This window comes from Ovis aries, chromosome 1, assembly GCF_016772045.2.
Source record: "Ovis aries strain OAR_USU_Benz2616 breed Rambouillet chromosome 1, ARS-UI_Ramb_v3.0, whole genome shotgun sequence".
In the NCBI taxonomy this organism is placed as follows: Eukaryota; Metazoa; Chordata; class Mammalia; order Artiodactyla; family Bovidae; genus Ovis; species Ovis aries.
The window spans coordinates 66,571,016-66,587,784 of NC_056054.1; the positions used below are offsets into that span (position 1 = coordinate 66,571,016).

Below are 16,769 nucleotides of genomic sequence, written 5' to 3' on the forward strand. Positions count from 1 at the left end.
GGATCTCATTTGACCAATGTCCCAAATCAGGATGACCTACAGTTTTGATGCTGATCATTTATTAGAAAACTAACCATTACAGATCCCTTCCCACCCCTGCACTAATCTTACCATGGGCTTCTGCTCCCAGAGCAGGGCTCCTTTAGCACTGAAGAAGAATCTGCTTTGAGGAAAAGCTAGAGTTCTTACCTGTTTTCTTCTCCTGTGCTCAGATGGAATGGTTCTGTAACAAATTTCTCTTTCTCTCACTAGATGTTTAGACTTCTATTTTACCAGTTCAATATCCTGGGTCTTGCCTGCTTTCCTTTAGCAAACAGACAGAAATAAAGCAACTTCTCTAATAGGTTTACAATAATATGAAACTGAAAGCACTGAGAGCAAAGCAATGACTCAACAGCCATAAAAAGAACTTATGGAAGCTATCCTAGTAGGAGGGAAGATGGGTTTGACACAATTTCTCTAGAACCTTCACATTAATAGCTTTGAAAGATATCTTAGAGACCATTTAGTGTTGAAAAAGGTGTCTATTAGATCCTTAAATATAATGGAATGTATCTCAGGATTGGGTGTCAGTTTGGGAAACCTAGAATAGGAAGGCACCCCAGCCCAGTGCTCTTGCCTGGAAAATCCCATGGATGGAGGAGCCTGGTGGGCTGCAGTCCATGGGGTCACGAAGAGTCGAACATGACTGAGTGACTTGACTTTCACTTTTCACTTTCATGTATTGGAGAAGGAAATGGCAACCCACTCCGGTGTTCTTGCCTGGAGAATCCCAGGGACAGTGGAGCCTGGTGGGCTGCCATCTATGGGGTTGCACAGAGTCGGACATGACTGAAGTGACTTAGCAGCAGCAGAATAGGAAGCATATTAATTTTTAGGTTTAATTTCCTTAAATAGTGGACAGACACATAGGACGCGGCTCCTCTTTTATGCATGCTGTAGGTGAAGAAAATGACTCATCTTACAGATTCATGAACATGAAGGCCCTGGAATTTAATACCCAGTGCACACACAGCATGTGTTCCATGCTCAGTGCTGATCACTCTACATAGGTTAAATAACTGATATTTCATAACAGACATTTCTCCGCCATTTTATACAAACTGAGGCAAAGAAAAATTAAATGTATTATCCCAAATCACAAAACTATAAATAACCTGAACCAAATCATTCTTCATTCCAAACCCTCTTGTTAAGCCACTTCACTATATTGTCTTTTCATGTTTGCTCAGTAAATAGTAGTAGAAGTAACAGCTTTATTGCTTAATTTCTTTCTAAGAAGCACATATGTTACAGTTGTCTAATTCATTTCTGAGTAAAACCATGCAAAATGAGTGGTGTGCTATCTCCATGAAAACAAGGAGGCTTCAGGAAGGGTAAGATAATATGCCCGGTCAAGTTCACTAAGCAGTCATAGAGGTGGGATGTGAATCTGAAACTCTTTTTTACCCTTAAACTATGCTACCCAAACAAAGCAAGTGGAGGTGATGGAATTCCAATTGAGCTATTTCAAATCCTTAAAGATGATACTGTGAAAGTGCTCCACTCAATATACCAGCAAATTTGGAAAACTCAGCAGTGGCCACAGGGCTGGAAAAGGTCAGTTTTCATTCCAATCCCAAAGAAAGGCAATGCCAAAGAATGCTCAAACTACCGCACAATTGCACTCATCTCAAAGGCTAGTAAAGTAATGCTTAAAGTTCTCCAAGCCAGGCTTCAGCAATACGTGAACCATGAACTTCCAGATGTTCAAGCTGGTTTTAGAAAAGGCAGAGGAACCAGAGATCAAATTGCCAACATCCGTTGGATCATGGGAAAAGCAAGAGAGTTCCAGAAAAACATCTATTTCTGCTTTATTGACTATGCCAAAGCCTTTGACTGTGTGGATCACAATAAACGGCGGAAAATTCTGAAAGAGATGGGAATACAGACCACCTGACCTGCCTCTGGAGAAACCTATATGCAGGTCAGGAAGCAACAGTTAGAACTGGGCATGGAACAACAGACTGGTTCCAAATAGGAAAAGGAGTCCATCAAGGTTATATATTGTCACCCTGCTTATTTAAATTCTATGCAGAGTACATCATGAGAAATGCTGAAGTGGAAGAACACAAGCTGGAATCAAGACTGCGGGGAGAAATATCAATAACCTCAGATATGCAGATGACAGCACCCTTATGGCAGAAAGTGAAGAGGAACTAAAAAGCCTCTTGATGAAAGTGAAAGAGGAGAGTGAAAAAGTTGGCTTAAAGCTCAACATTCAGAAAACGAAGGTCATGGCATCTGGTTTCATCACTTCATGGGAAATAGATGGGAAACAGTGGAAACAGTGTCAGTCTTTATTTTTGGTGGCTCCAAAATCACTGCAGGTGACGATTACAGCCATGAAATTAAAAGACGCTTACTCCTTGGAAGGAAAGTTATGACCAACCTAGATAGCATATTCAAAAGCAGAGGCATTACTTTTCAACAAAGGTCCTTCTAGTCAAGGCTGTGGTTTTTCCAGTGGTCATGTATGGATTTGAGAGTTGGACTGTGAAGAAGGCTGAGCACCGAAGAATTGATGCTTTTGAACTGTGGTGTTGGAGAAGACTCTTGAAAATCTCTTGGACTGCAAGGAAATCCAACTAGTCCATCCTAAAGGAGATTAGTCCTGGGTGTTCATCAGAAGGACTGATGCTGAAGCTGAAACTGCAATATTTTGGCCACCTCATGCGAAGAGTTACTCATTGGAAAAGACCCTGATGCTGGGAGGGATTGGGGGCAGGAGGAGAAGGGGACGACAGAGGATGAGATGGCTGGATGGCATCACGGATTCGATGGATGTGAGTCTGAGTGAACTCTGGGAGTTGGTGATGGACAGGGAGGCCTGGAGTACTGCGATTCATGGGGTTGCAAAGAGTCGGACACAACTGAGCGACTGAACTGAACTGAACTGAACATCTAGTGACCAGAAGTGAACAGTAATTTTGAGAGGAGAAATGGAATTTTACCTTTTCAGGGTGGAGACAAAAAAACAAGTGATCAAAAGTGCCAAGGAGAGACACTTCAGGATATTAAGATATTTAATTGCAAAACATATATGGAAAAATTGAAATAGCCACACTGAGACCCATAAAAGATGCATGTTCAGGAAAGCCTGTGGCCTTCAGTAAAGGCCATAAGGCATCTTTTTAGTTTATTCTCAATACTCAAAATCAAGCACTAGCTTAGAGAAAGACTTCTTGACAGAAAGTCAGTATACAAAGAACAGGGAAGGTGGATCCTTTTGTAAATTCTCAATTTTCAGTATCGACAATAAAATCATAAGGCATATAAATAAACAAGAAAATATAATCAAATGAAAAAAAAGCTGGTAGAAAACATCTCCAAAGAGACACATGCATTGGATGTCCCAGGCAAAGACTTTAATAAGTGTGCTTACAAACTAAAAGAAAACAGACGTAGAACTAAAGAAAGGAGGAAAACAAAATGTGAACAAAATCAGAAAATCAACAGAGACAAATTATAAACAAACCACACAGAAATTCTGAAACTGGAAAATAGTTGAAGTTATATATATTCCAGAGGCAATCAGATTTGATCAAACAAAGGAAATAATCAGCAAAGCCAGAAGACAGGACATTTGAAATTATCAATTCTCAGGAACAGAAGGAAGGAAGAATTTTTTTTTTAAGTGAATATAGCCTAAGAGATTTATGGGATGTAGTCAAGTAGACTGATACAAGCATTATGTAAGGAGAAGGTAGGAGAAGGTAGGATGAGGGGCAGAGAGATTATTTGCTAAATAATGGCCAGAGAAATTCCTAATCTGGTGAAAAATAAAAAATCTACAAATGCGAGAAGCCTAACAACCCAAATAGGATAAATCCATAGAGACTCACGCTGAGACCAATTATAAAGAAAATGTTAAATAACAAAAAGAGGATCTAGAAAGCAACTAGAGAGAAACGACCCATCTCTTCTAATTCGATAATCAGCCAATTTCTCAGCAAAAGTCTTGGAGGTTAAAAGGCAATAGAATTACATATTTAAAGTGCTAAAAAGGGGGTAAAATTCAGTCAATCAAGAATTCTATTTCCACCACAATCATCTTTCAGAAATGAGGAGGAATTAAGAGATTCCCAAATTGACAAAAGTGGTGATCTTCATTATTATGATATTCATTTCATACGGGTGTGCCCCATAAGAAATGCAAACAAGCATCCTTCAGTTTGAAATAAAAGAATATTAGACAATATCTGGAAATCATATGAATATTTAGTGTTCTCTGGGAAAGGGAATATGTGAGTAAATATAAAACCAAGATTATTGTAATTTTCTGCTATAACTCCACTTTGTATTTTCTATAGCATATAGAAATAAATACATAAAAATTACAAATCTTTGTTAATGTATAGAAAATGCATAAAAATATAATTTTTGTCAACAAAAACTTAAAGCAGAGGAGAGAAGGCAGAGCAATAAAAGAGTAGAGTTTTTGCATGCATTTGAACTTGAGTCTGTGTCTATTCAAAATAAATTTTATAGCAAAGTGTTACATGTAATCCTTATAGCCATGGGGGGGGGGGAGCGGAATCTATAGAATATATGCAAAAGGAAAGGTGAAGAGAGTAAAAACTATCATTACAAAAAAAATCAGCTAATCATGAAAGAGGCAGAAATGAAGAAAACGAGGGATAAAAAGCAGTGACACATGGAAAATAAATAGCGAAATAGCAAAAAAAATTTTTCCTTATCAGTAATTACTTTAAATGTAAAATGTGTGAAACTCCTGCAGTCAAATGTAAGTGGGTTAATTCTCCAATATAAAAGCATGGATTTGCAGAAGCATATCAAAAAAACAAAGGTTATCCTAATAGACAGTCTATAAGCAATCCACTTTAGAGCCAAAGATACACACAGACTGAAACTGAAAGTTTGAAAAAAGATATTTTATGCAAAAAGTAATGGAAAAAGTTTCAGTAGCTATAACGATATGAGATTAAAAAAAGGATGTACAAAAACCCTGTTTCAAGAGACAAAGAAGACCAAGTCACCACATCATTAAGATAAGACAATTTTAAGGTGACATGCCCCAAACATCTGGGCTTCAAAATATATGAACCAAACAGTGAGAGAATTGAGCAACAGACCACTCAACAATAATAGCAGGAGACTTTAATGTCCTACCTTCAGTAATGGGTAGAAAAACCAGACAGAAGATCAGTAACAAAACAGAGGCCATGAACAACTCTATAAATCAACTGGAAGAGGGCAACAGAGGATGAGATGGTTGGTTGGCATCACAGATTCATTGGGCACGAACTTGGGCTAACTCTGGGAGATGGTGAGGAAAGGGAAGCCTGGTGTGTTGCACTCCATGGGGTCACAAAGAGTCAGACAAAACTTGGCAACTGAACAACAACAAGCACCCAACTGAACAGGAGAATACACATTTCCCAAGTGCAGATGAAGTATTTTGAAGGATAGAATACATGTTATCAAACAAATGCATTTTAATAAATGTTTAAAAGACAAATCATACGAAATACCTTTTATGACTACAATGAAATGAAACTAGAAATAAACAGGAGGAGTAAAACTGGAATAAGTATGGGAAAGTAAACAAACCGCTTTTAACTAATAGGTCAAAGATGAAATCTTAAAAAGTATTATATAACACTCTGAGACAAATGAAATAAAAGCACTACATAACAAACCTTACAGTGTATAGTAAGATGGTGTTAATATGGAGAGTTGTAACTTTAAATGATTACAACAAGAGGAAAAGACTCCATTAATCAACAACCTAAATTTACCACTTAAATAGAAAAAGAAAAATTCTGGGGCTAGCCGAACAAATGAAATAAGAAAAGTTAGAGCATAAATTAAAAAAAAAAATAAACAATAGAAAACAAAAGAGAAAATATTTTTTAAAAACTATTTTCTCAAAAAGATAAAAATATTTGACAAATATTGAGCTAGTCTGACTAGGGAAAAAAGAGATGACTGGATGACAAAAAGAAAAACAAATATCAAAGTGGTTACACAGTTACAGATTCTACAGAAATAAACATAATTATAATTATTCTGTGAATGAATGATATATGCCAATAAACTTGGATAACTTAGATGAAATTGACCAATTCCTAGAACATAATACCTACCAAGGCTGAATAATAAAGAAACAAGAAATCTACATAGACTTATAATAAGAAAGGAGATCGAATCAAAAAACTTCCAACAAAGAAAAGCTACAAGTAGATGGTTTCACTGGTGAATTCCAACATTTAAAGAACTAACAATGCCAGCTCTTCTTAAGTCTTTCACAAAATAGTGAAGAGGAGAAAATATTCCCTTACTCATTCTATGAGAAAAGTATTACCATGATACCAAAGCCATGTGACAATACTACAGGAAAAGGAAAAGCTAGAAGAATATATTCTATAGTGATTTATGCACAAATTCTCAACAAAATACTGGTCAACCAAAATTGGCCACATATTAAAAACATTATACATCGTGACAATGCAGTGTTTATTCCTGAAATACAAGGATGTTTCCTCACACAAAATCATTAATATGTAACACCATATTAGAGGAATAAAAGAGAAAAAGATTACAGGCTCATCAATGCAGAAAAAGCATTTGACAAAATTCAACACTTTTTTATGATTAAAAACACTCATCATTTAGGAATAGAAAGAGACTACCTCAACATAATAGAAGCTGTATATGAAAACCTCACAGGTAACTTCATACTCTATGATGAAATACTAAAAACTTTTCCTCTAAGATCAGGGACAAGACAAGAAATCCTGTTATTGCCATTTTTATTCAACATAGTATTAGAGGTTCTAGCCAGACCAATTAGAAGAGATAAAGAAATGAAAAACACACAAATTAGAGAGGAAGAGATAAATTATGTCTATTACAGATGACATGATCTTACAGGAAACAACTCTAAAGATTTCACAAAATACTATTAAAACAAACAGATGAATCCAGCAATACTGTAAAATATTGTGTAAACACATAAAAATCAGTTGTCTTTCTATACATTGACAAATGAAAAACAGAAAGGAATTTAAGAAAATTTCATTTTCAATAATATAAAAAAGAATAAAATACTCAGGAATTAAGTTAACCAAGGAGGTGAAAGACTCACACAATGAAAACTATCAAAGTTTGCAGAAAGAAATCATAAGTAAACAGAACATCATTTTGTGTTCATGGATTAGAAGACTTAAAATTATTAAGATGCAAATAATCAGCAAAATTACCTACAGATCCATGAAACTCCTGTCAAATCTGAACAATATTTTTTTCACAAAAATAAAGGTCTTTGAATTTTTAAATGAATATAGAATCTCAGAGAATCCTGGATAGACAAAAGAATCTTGAAAAAATAAATAAATTTGGAAGTATCACATTTTCTGATTAAAAAATTTACCATAGAGCTGCATAAACAAAAAAAGTGTGGTTCTAGCATAAAATCAGACATATACATTAAGAGAACAGAAAAAAGAGTTTGGCAATAAATCCTCCCATACATAGTCAAATGATCTTCAACAAGGGTGCCAGGACTATCCAATCTGGAAAGCAGTCCTTTCAACAAATGTGACTGAAAAAAGAATCAAAATAGACCATGAAAAGAATGAAGATAGACAATCACCTTAACACCATATATAAAACCTAACTCAAAATGTATCAAAGACCTAAATATTAGAGCTAAAACTATTAAAAATCTTAGAAGAAGCACAGAGAAAACCTTCATGTCATTAGGTTTGGCTTTCTTGGATATGACACCAGAGCATGGGCAAAAATTGTCAAAAATAATATAATGGGCTTCATCAAAACTAAAACTTTATTGCATTATCATTAAGAGTAACAAGGGCAGACCACAGAATAAGAGGGAATATTTCCATACCATACATCTGATAAAGAGTTAATACCCAGAACATATAAGAACACTTAAAACTCAACAACCATAATGAGATTTAAAAGTGGGCAAAAGACTCAAGTAGAAATTTTTCCAAAGAAAATACACAAATGGCCAGAAAGCACATGCAAACATGCTCAGCATTACGTATCCTTAGGTGGATGTAATCAAAACCGCAATGAGCTATCACCTCATACCCATTAGGTTACTATGAAGAAACCAACCAATCAACCAGCCAGCAAACAAGTGCTAGCCAACATGCAGGGATATTGGAACACATGTGCTTCACTGGTGGGAATATAAAAGGGTGCAGTCACTGCAGGAAACATTATAATGGATCATCCAAAGGGGGAAAAAATAAAACAGTTACTATTTGATCCAGCAATTTCACTTCAAGGTACACAAACAAAAGTATTAAAAGAAGGAACTTGAACAGATATTTATATACTTATGTCCATTAGCAACTGTGTCCACAATATCCAAAAGGGGAAAACAAACCTAATGTCAATCAAGGGATTAATAAATAAACATAAGGCAACATATCATACTATGGAATGTTATTCACCTGTAAAAAAAATGAAATTCAGATACATGTTACACTGATAAATCTTGGAGACATGATGCTAGTTGAAAAAAGTCAGACACAAAAAGACTAATATTTTATGGTTCCACTTATGTGTGGTAGCTAAAACAGTCAAATTAACACAGACAGAAAGTAAGATAGTATTCACCATGGGCTGGGGCAGGGTCTGCGGGAGAGGGACATTATTTTTTAAGTGTATTGAGTTTTCATTCGTTGTTGCTGCTGTGTAGATACTAAGTTGTGAATGACCCAGTGGACTGTAGCCCACCAGGCTCCTCTGTCCATGGGATTTCCCAGCTAAGAATACTGGAGGGGGTTACCATTTCCTTCTCCAGGGCATCTTCCCTATCCAGGGATGGAACACATGTCTCTTGCATTAGCAGGCAGATTCTTTACCACTCAGTCATCTGGGAAGCCCAAGTTTCTATTTGGAATAATGTAAATATCTGGAAATGGACAATGGTGATAAAATTGAAAGTGTTAACCACTTAGTCAACTGTAGACTTCCAGGCTCCTCTGTCCTTGAAATTCTCCAGGCAAGAATACTGGAGTGGGTTGCCATTCCCTTCTCCAGAGGATCTTCTTGTCCCAGGGATTAAATCCGTATCTCCCACATTGCAGGCAGATTCTTTACTGTATAAACCACCAGGGAAATTCTATTTGGAATGATGTAAATATCTGGAGATGGACAGTAGTGATCATGTCTGACTCTTTGCAACCCCATGGACTATACAGTCCATGGAATTCCCCAGGCCAGAATACTGAAGTGGATAGCCTTTCCGTTTCCAGGGGATCTTCCCAACTCAGGGATCAAACCCAAGCCTCCCACACTGCAGGCAGATTCTTTACCAGCTGAGCCACAAGGGAAGCCCAAGAATACTAGAGAGAGGAGCATACCCCTTCTCCAGTGGGTCTTCCCGACCCAGGAATCAAACCGGGGTCTCCTGCATTGCAGGCGGATTCTTTACCAACTAAGCTATAAAAGAAGCCCAAATATCTGGAGATGGACAGTAGTGATAGTTGTACAAAAATGTGAATGTAGTTAGTGCTACTGAATTGTACTTTTAAATATGATAAAATGATAAATTTTATGTTAAGTGTATCCAGTCTAGAGTAACACATTACTTGGCGGAATAATCTTTCTCAAACACATTGGCTGTTTTAGAATTCCTTTATCAATAATGTGCAGTAGCTTTCTAGTGACTATCATACACCAAATGTGCACTCTACTGCTTATTGGTTCCTAAGTGCTCATTTTTTATCTGCAGGTGTAGAAGAATGATAAGTGAAAAAGGCAGTAGCTGTGTGGTAATTAGGCCAATCTAAAGCTTGAGAAACCTACATGCAGGTCAGGAAGCAACAGTTAGAACTGGACATGGAACAACAGACTGGTTCCAAATAGGAAAAGGAGTACGTTAAGGCTGTATATTGTCACCTTGCTTAGTTAACTTCTTTGCAGAGTTTATCTTGGGAAATGCTGGGCAGGAAGAAGCACAAGCTGGAATCAAAACTGCCTGGAAAAATATCAATAACCTCAGATATGCAGATGACACCACCCCTATGGCAGAAAGTGAAGAGGAATTAAAAAGCCTCTTGAGAAAGTAAAAGAGGAGAGTGAAAAAGTTGGCGTAAAGCTCAACATTCAGAAAACTAAGATCATGGCACCTGGTCCCATCACTTCATGGGAAATAGATGGGGAAACAGTGGAAACAGTGTCAGACTTTATTTCTGGGGGGCTCCAAAATCACTGCAGATGATGACTGCAGCCATGAAATTAAAAGACGCTTACTACTTGGAAGGAAAGTTATGACCAACTTAGATATCATATTGCAAAGCAGAGACGTTACTTTGCCAACAAAGTTCTGTCTAGTCAAGGCTACGGTTTTTCCAGTATTCATGTATGGATGTCAGAGTTGGACTGTGAAGAAAGCTGAGCACTGAAGAATTGATGGTTTTGAACTGTGGTGTTGGAGAAGACACTTGAGAGTCCCTTGGACTGCAAGGAGATCCAACCAGTCCATTCTAAAGGAGATCAGTCCTGGGTGTTCGTTGGAAGGACTGATAACTAAAGCTGAAACTCCAATACTTTGGCCACCTCATGTGAAGAGCTGACTCATTGGAAAAGACCCTGACACTGGGAGGGAATGGGGGCAGGAGAAGAAGGGGATGACAGAGGATGAGATGGCTGGATGGCATCACCGACTCTATGGACATTAGTTTGAGTAAACTCCGGGAATTGGTGATGGACAGGGAGGCCTGGCATGCTGCAGTTCATGGGATTGCAAAGAGTCAGACACGACTGAGCAACTGAACTGAACTGAACTGAACTGAACTGAAAGCTTCAACCTCTCTTTCAAAAAGGGAAGGCAGGAGAATCTCCTGAATAATCCTTAGCTGAGAAGGGTCAGGTTTTTTGCAACTCCCACAAATGAGGATAAGAATAAGAAAAAAAAATTATGCAAATATCATTTTATATTATACTGAGAGACATATGCACATATTTAGAGAAAAAAAATTTGGCAAAATGTTACAGAAAGATAAATTGAGTTGAAAGAAATATGTGATTTCCTCATAATGTTTTTTTTTTTAACTTAGTTTTTGGCCATGCCCCTCAGCATGTGGGATCTTAGTTACCTAAGCAGAGTTCGAACCTGCAGAGAAAGTGCAGAATCTTAATCACTAGATCTCCACAGAAGTCCCTCCGTGTAACTGCTTTTTAAAGCAATGTTTACTTTTAAAAACTAAGTACCAATGATGCAATTAAACCATAAGTCTCCTGGCATATTTGTGTTTGTTACTTATATTAATTTGATTTTCTACAATATCTATGCATGTCACATAATTGGAATATGTAAACATATTACACTAAAATGTCTCAAATATTCAGTCTTATATTTATAGGTCAAATATTGAATATGCATTTAATACCATCAAAAATATCAGTTTCCTCAGTTATTACTTGTATGTCCTTACATAGGGATCCTTACCTAGTTAAACCTAAGTTTTTAAAGAGAAGTATAGGAGTACTGTGAATAAAATTATAGGTCCAGCCTGGAGGATATTTTGAGGATAAAATTGATACTATAATCCTATTTCTTAGTATAGCATGCAACATATGTTTGTTGTGTTAGGTGGAGATTTATTCAAAATAATTGCACCGAACAGTTTTGTTCATTGGGTCCATTTTAACACAATCTGCAAATGCTAGGCTACCAAGAAGAAAAAGTCTACAAATAAAATTTTCTATCAGATCAAAAAAGCAGCTGAGTTCAAGCACTGTTCCTGCACCATCTTCTTTTGTCTGATTCCTCAGTTGAGGAAGCAAAGAATGGGAAGGTAAAACATGAGCCTCTAACAGTTATTATAACTAATTGTCTTAAGTCATTCTTTCCAGTGAAGACTAAAGGAATCTGTAGGAAGATGTGAGAGGAGCAACTGCAAACAACTTTACAGAATCCAGGTTTGTGGCTTCTTAGTTTGTATGAGTCAGAGGACTTTTAACTTCAAATTAACAAAGCTTTTCAATCCTGTTTAGGATTGATCTTCAAAATTCGATCTACAGAACAATCACTGGACAGGATTCATTCTTCATGTTGAATAAATGTTACAAATAACTCCAATGTAATTATGAAAAACAGACCAACAGATAGAGAGTGATCACAAGTGCCAGTGAGAGCAAATGAGCAAGAGGGAGAGAGAGCAAGAGGGTTTTGAACAATAGTAATTTTTAACAAATAAAGATCAGGGATCTGGGCACAACGCTTACCTCCACATAGAGATTTACAGAGCTCTCACTCTTGAAGCTTCCTTAAGTATGATTAATCTAAATATTTAAAAGAAACTATCCCTTTAGCTTATAATTGCTTGCAACCTCCTTAAAGGAGACTGTCTTGTTTTGTGAAGTCTATGGAGAAGATTCTTGAGAGTCCCATGAACAACAAGGAGATCCAACCAGTCTATCCTAAAGGAAATCTGTCCGGAATATTCATTGGAAGCAGTGATGCTGAAGCTGAAGCTCCAATACTTTGCCCACCTGATGCAAAGAACCAACTCATTGGAAAAGACTCTGATGCTGGGAAAGACTGCAGGCAGGAGGAGAAGGGAATGACAGAGGATGAGACAGTTAGATGGCATCACCGACTCTATGGACATGAATTTGAGCAGGCTCCAGGAGTTGGTGATGGACAGGGAAGCCTGGCATGCTGCAGTGCATGGGGTCACAGAGTCGGACACGACTGAGTGACTGAATTGATGCCACCTACAGAGCTTGACAAGCAAGATAGGCAGGTAGGTTCCTATGAGTTTTTCCACCCCACTTGCTGCCCTGAGTTGACTTTCTCAGATAGGACATAGTGTTTCTGGTGATCACTTTGCAGCCTGTACTGTTCTAAATGGAGAGGCTGAGCTTACTGTGAACTAAAGCCAACCACAGACTCTTGCAAGCCAGACAATAGGCAATGTGCCTTCCTGCCCTATCCAATCGTTACCCTTAATCTGAAATCAACTTGGAGTTCAAGCTGAAGTTGCACTGAAAGATATAGACGTACCTGCTCCACACACCACAGGTCCAAGAATTCTTCTCAGTTGCCTCTCACCCGTTGCTCACTCACTCCTTTCACCTTTTTGTCCTTCATTTATCAAAGGTAAAAAAGACTAAACTACTCATTTCTTCCAGTAAAATGGTGTGGTTTCACTGAAATTGAAAGTATAAATAATTCCTGGTATTTTTAGAGTTATCAGAGTCTTACCAAATCCACTGGTCATACCAGGAATACAGGTGTGTGGTGAAGATTAGAAAAAGTCAGTTACTCAATGGCCACATCCTAAAAAGACATTTCTACAGCTTCTTTTAGGCCTTCCCATGTTGGAAGGCCTTTATAGCTTCTCTTCTCTATACCTCTCTCTCAGTTGGCTTCAGTTTTCTTGGCAACAAGAAAAATAGAAAATCCATAGCACAAATGTAAGCAAAACTGTATAAAACAAGTATATTTCAAGCATTTTTCTCTTAGCTGGGATTCCTGGGTAATTTGGTTAGGGAAGCACTTTTAATATATTTCTTAATCTATATACTTAGTTTACAGTATCAAAAAGGAAAGACACCACTTTGCTGACAAAGGTTTATGTATCAAAGCTATGGTTTTTCCAGTAGTCAAGTATAGACATGAGAGTTGGATCATAAAGAAAACTGCATGCTGAAGAATTGATGCACATTTTATGCACATAACTTGAAAGGATGAACAGAAAAATGGTCTCTGACCTCAGATGAGCTTTAAGGTGTTAAAATACTGAAAATATTTATTGAAAAAATACTGAAATACTTACCACCTTAAAATAATTACTAGACAGAAGTTAATTATGCCTGGATAAGGACTCTAGTAATTACTCATTATTACCTAAACCAATGTGCCCTTACTTTAACAGGGGAGTGTGTGCCTCTTTCTGGTATCAGGGTAAAAATGCCAAGTTGGATCCTGAGTCAAGTCCTTAAATGTCTCATTTCCTGACTGCATATCTACTTGAATAAATAGTCCCCCAGAGGGAGATAGAAAAACTCATTTTTATTTCTCTTGTCCTGGAGTCTCAGGATCCTTCTTCCTGAGGATCCAGATCCTCCAGGTAATGCATTCCTGATCTGAAACTGGCTCAGATCAAGACTAGGGATTGAAAAACTTCTTTGGGGCTATAAATCGATCACCTCCTCATAAGTGGAGAAGGCAATGGCAGCCCACTCCAGTACGCTTGCCTGGAAAATCCCATGGAAGGAGGTGCCTGGTAGGCTGTAGTCCATGGGTTCACTAAGAGTCGGACATGACTGAGCGACTTCACTTTCACTTTTCACTTTCATGCATTGGAGAAGGAAATGGCAACCCACTCCAGTGTTCTTGCTTGGAGAATCCCAGGGACGGGGGAGCTTCGTGGGCTGCAGTCTATGGGGTTGCACAGAGTCAGACATGACTGAATCGACTTAGCAGCAGCAACAGCAGCCCCATAAGCTATCCTTGACTCCATCCATTAATTGTTTCCTCCCTATTTCACTTGACCATGTTTTATTCATCCTCTTCTGAGTTCTCTGTGGTCAGGCTCCACTGTCACTTCAGCATTGCCACACAACTATCACTGCATCCACCTGGCTTCTGATGTGTAAAAGCGAACGCCTCACCTCCAGGTGACAGGGTCTCTCATCTCTCCTTGTTAACACCACCAGGAGTCCAGTTCTGAGGCGGCACGTCATCCCACCTGCCTTGACACATAGCAGGAAGGTCAGCATGGAATGTTTTAAGAATGACAGATCCCTCTCAACAATGCACATTCTTTTTTTTTAGCTAGTTTTCCTTCTAAAACCTTAAAGTTCCCTTCAGAGATAAACAATGAAGGCTACTGCACCATTTCAAAGGATCACCAGAAAATTTTTACCTTAGTTTAGAAGTGAATATAAGAATTAAAGAATCAAGGCCAAAATGAAACAAAAATATTAGGATGCAAATTTTGTGTTTTCCAGTCCTCAATTCTTAGCCTGGCTGACGTCATTTCTTGGAGCAAGGAAGAATTCATCATTTAGTGGTCAGTTTCACATCCCATTAGTATTGATTATTAGTATTTTATTATAATTTCTGCTTTATTTATGAATATTGTTTTTACACATTTTTTATTTATTATTATTATTAATATAAATTTATTTATTACAAAATTTCAAAGGTAGAATATATAATGTAAACTATGTGTCCTTCCTCCACCTGATCCCACCCAGTTTTCCCCAGAAAGAACCAATGTCACCAGTTTTCATGAATTCCTCTTTTTTATCCACAAAAACTACACTAGACTCAAGTTTTGACAACTCATTTTTTTCACCTTAAAATATATCTTGAAGTTTTTTCTATAATAGTATATATAAACTCTGTTGTCAAATTATTTCAGTGGCTACATAGACATCTACTACATCTGTGTACTAATTTTACCTTTATATTACAGCTTTTATTATTTATTTTTATTAACACCACAATTTCTCTCATTTATGTGTGTGTGTGTATAATTGTGTGCGTATATTTTCTTAAAAGTGAACATGTTATATCAAGTCATACACATAATAAACATAAGATATATAAAGATCAATTCTCAACAGAAATTTTATAGTTCATACTAATGGCAACCCACTCCAGTACTCTTTGCCTAGAAAATTCCATGGATGGAGGAGCCTGGTGGGCTACAGTCCATAGGTTCACAAAGAGTCAGACATGACTGAGCAACTGCACTCACTCACACTCCTATATGAGATAGCCTTTCTTTCCACACTTTTTCACATAACATAACTTGTTATCAAATATTTTTACTTTTGTCAACCTGAGAAGTGAAGGATTGTATTATTTACTAATTATGAATAAGTTTGAATATGTTTTAGTTATTTTCTGTTAACTGCTACTCACATAATCTCTTTCACGTTGTTTAAATGTGAAACTTTAAGCTTTTCCTATGATAAATACCTCAGATATGCAGACGACACCACCCTTATGGCAGAAAGTGAAGAGGAACTCAAAAGCCTCTTGATAAAAGTGAAACTGGAGAGTGAAAAAGTTGGCTTAAAGCTCAACATTCAGAAAACGAAGATCATGGCACCTGGTCCCATCACTTCATGGGAAATAGATGGGGAAACAGTGGAAACAGTGTCAGACTTTATTTTGGAGGGCTCCAAAATCACTGCAGATGGTGATTGCAGCCATGAAATTAAAAGACGCTTACTCTTTGGAAGAAAAGTTATGACCAACCTAGATAGCATATTCAAAAGCAGAGACATTACTTTGCAAACAAAGGTCCGACTAGTCAAGGCTATGGTTTCTCCAGCGGTCATGTATGGATGTGAGAGTTGGACTGTGAAGAAACTGAGCGCTGAAGAATTGATGCTTTTGAACTGTAGTGTTGGAGAAGACTCTTGAGAGTCCCTTGGACTGCAAGGAGATCCAACCAGTCCATTCTGAAGGAGATCAGCCCTGGGATTTCTTTGGAAGGAATGATGCTAAAGCTGAAACTCCAGTACTTCGGCCACCTCATGCGAAGAGTTGACTCATTGGAAAAGACTCTGATGATGGGAGGGATTGGGGGCAGGAGGAGAAGGGGATGACAGAGGATGAGATGGCTGGATGGCATCACCAACTCGATGGACATGAATCTGAGTGAACTCCGGGAGTTGGTGATGGACAGGGAGGCCTGGCATGCTGTGATTCACGGGGTCGCAGAGTCGGACATGACTGAGCGACTGAATGGAACTGA

General features: G+C 37.6%; 1 protein-coding gene across 2 annotated transcripts in view; it reads right to left on the reverse strand.

Moving 5' to 3' along the window:
• Positions 1–13,115, reverse strand: part of LOC101105481 (guanylate-binding protein 1-like) — a 34,374-nt gene extending 21,259 nt beyond the window's left edge. Inside the window, exon 1 of one of the 2 annotated variants that reach the window (XM_060411503.1) lies at positions 13,055–13,115. The gene's annotated coding sequence lies outside the window, so the exon portion shown is untranslated. Of the gene's footprint in view, positions 1–189; positions 319–13,054 lie in introns of those variants that run through there. The other variant, XM_060411506.1, reaches the window with a different exon arrangement.
• Between the last annotated feature and the right edge of the window lie 3,654 nt (positions 13,116–16,769).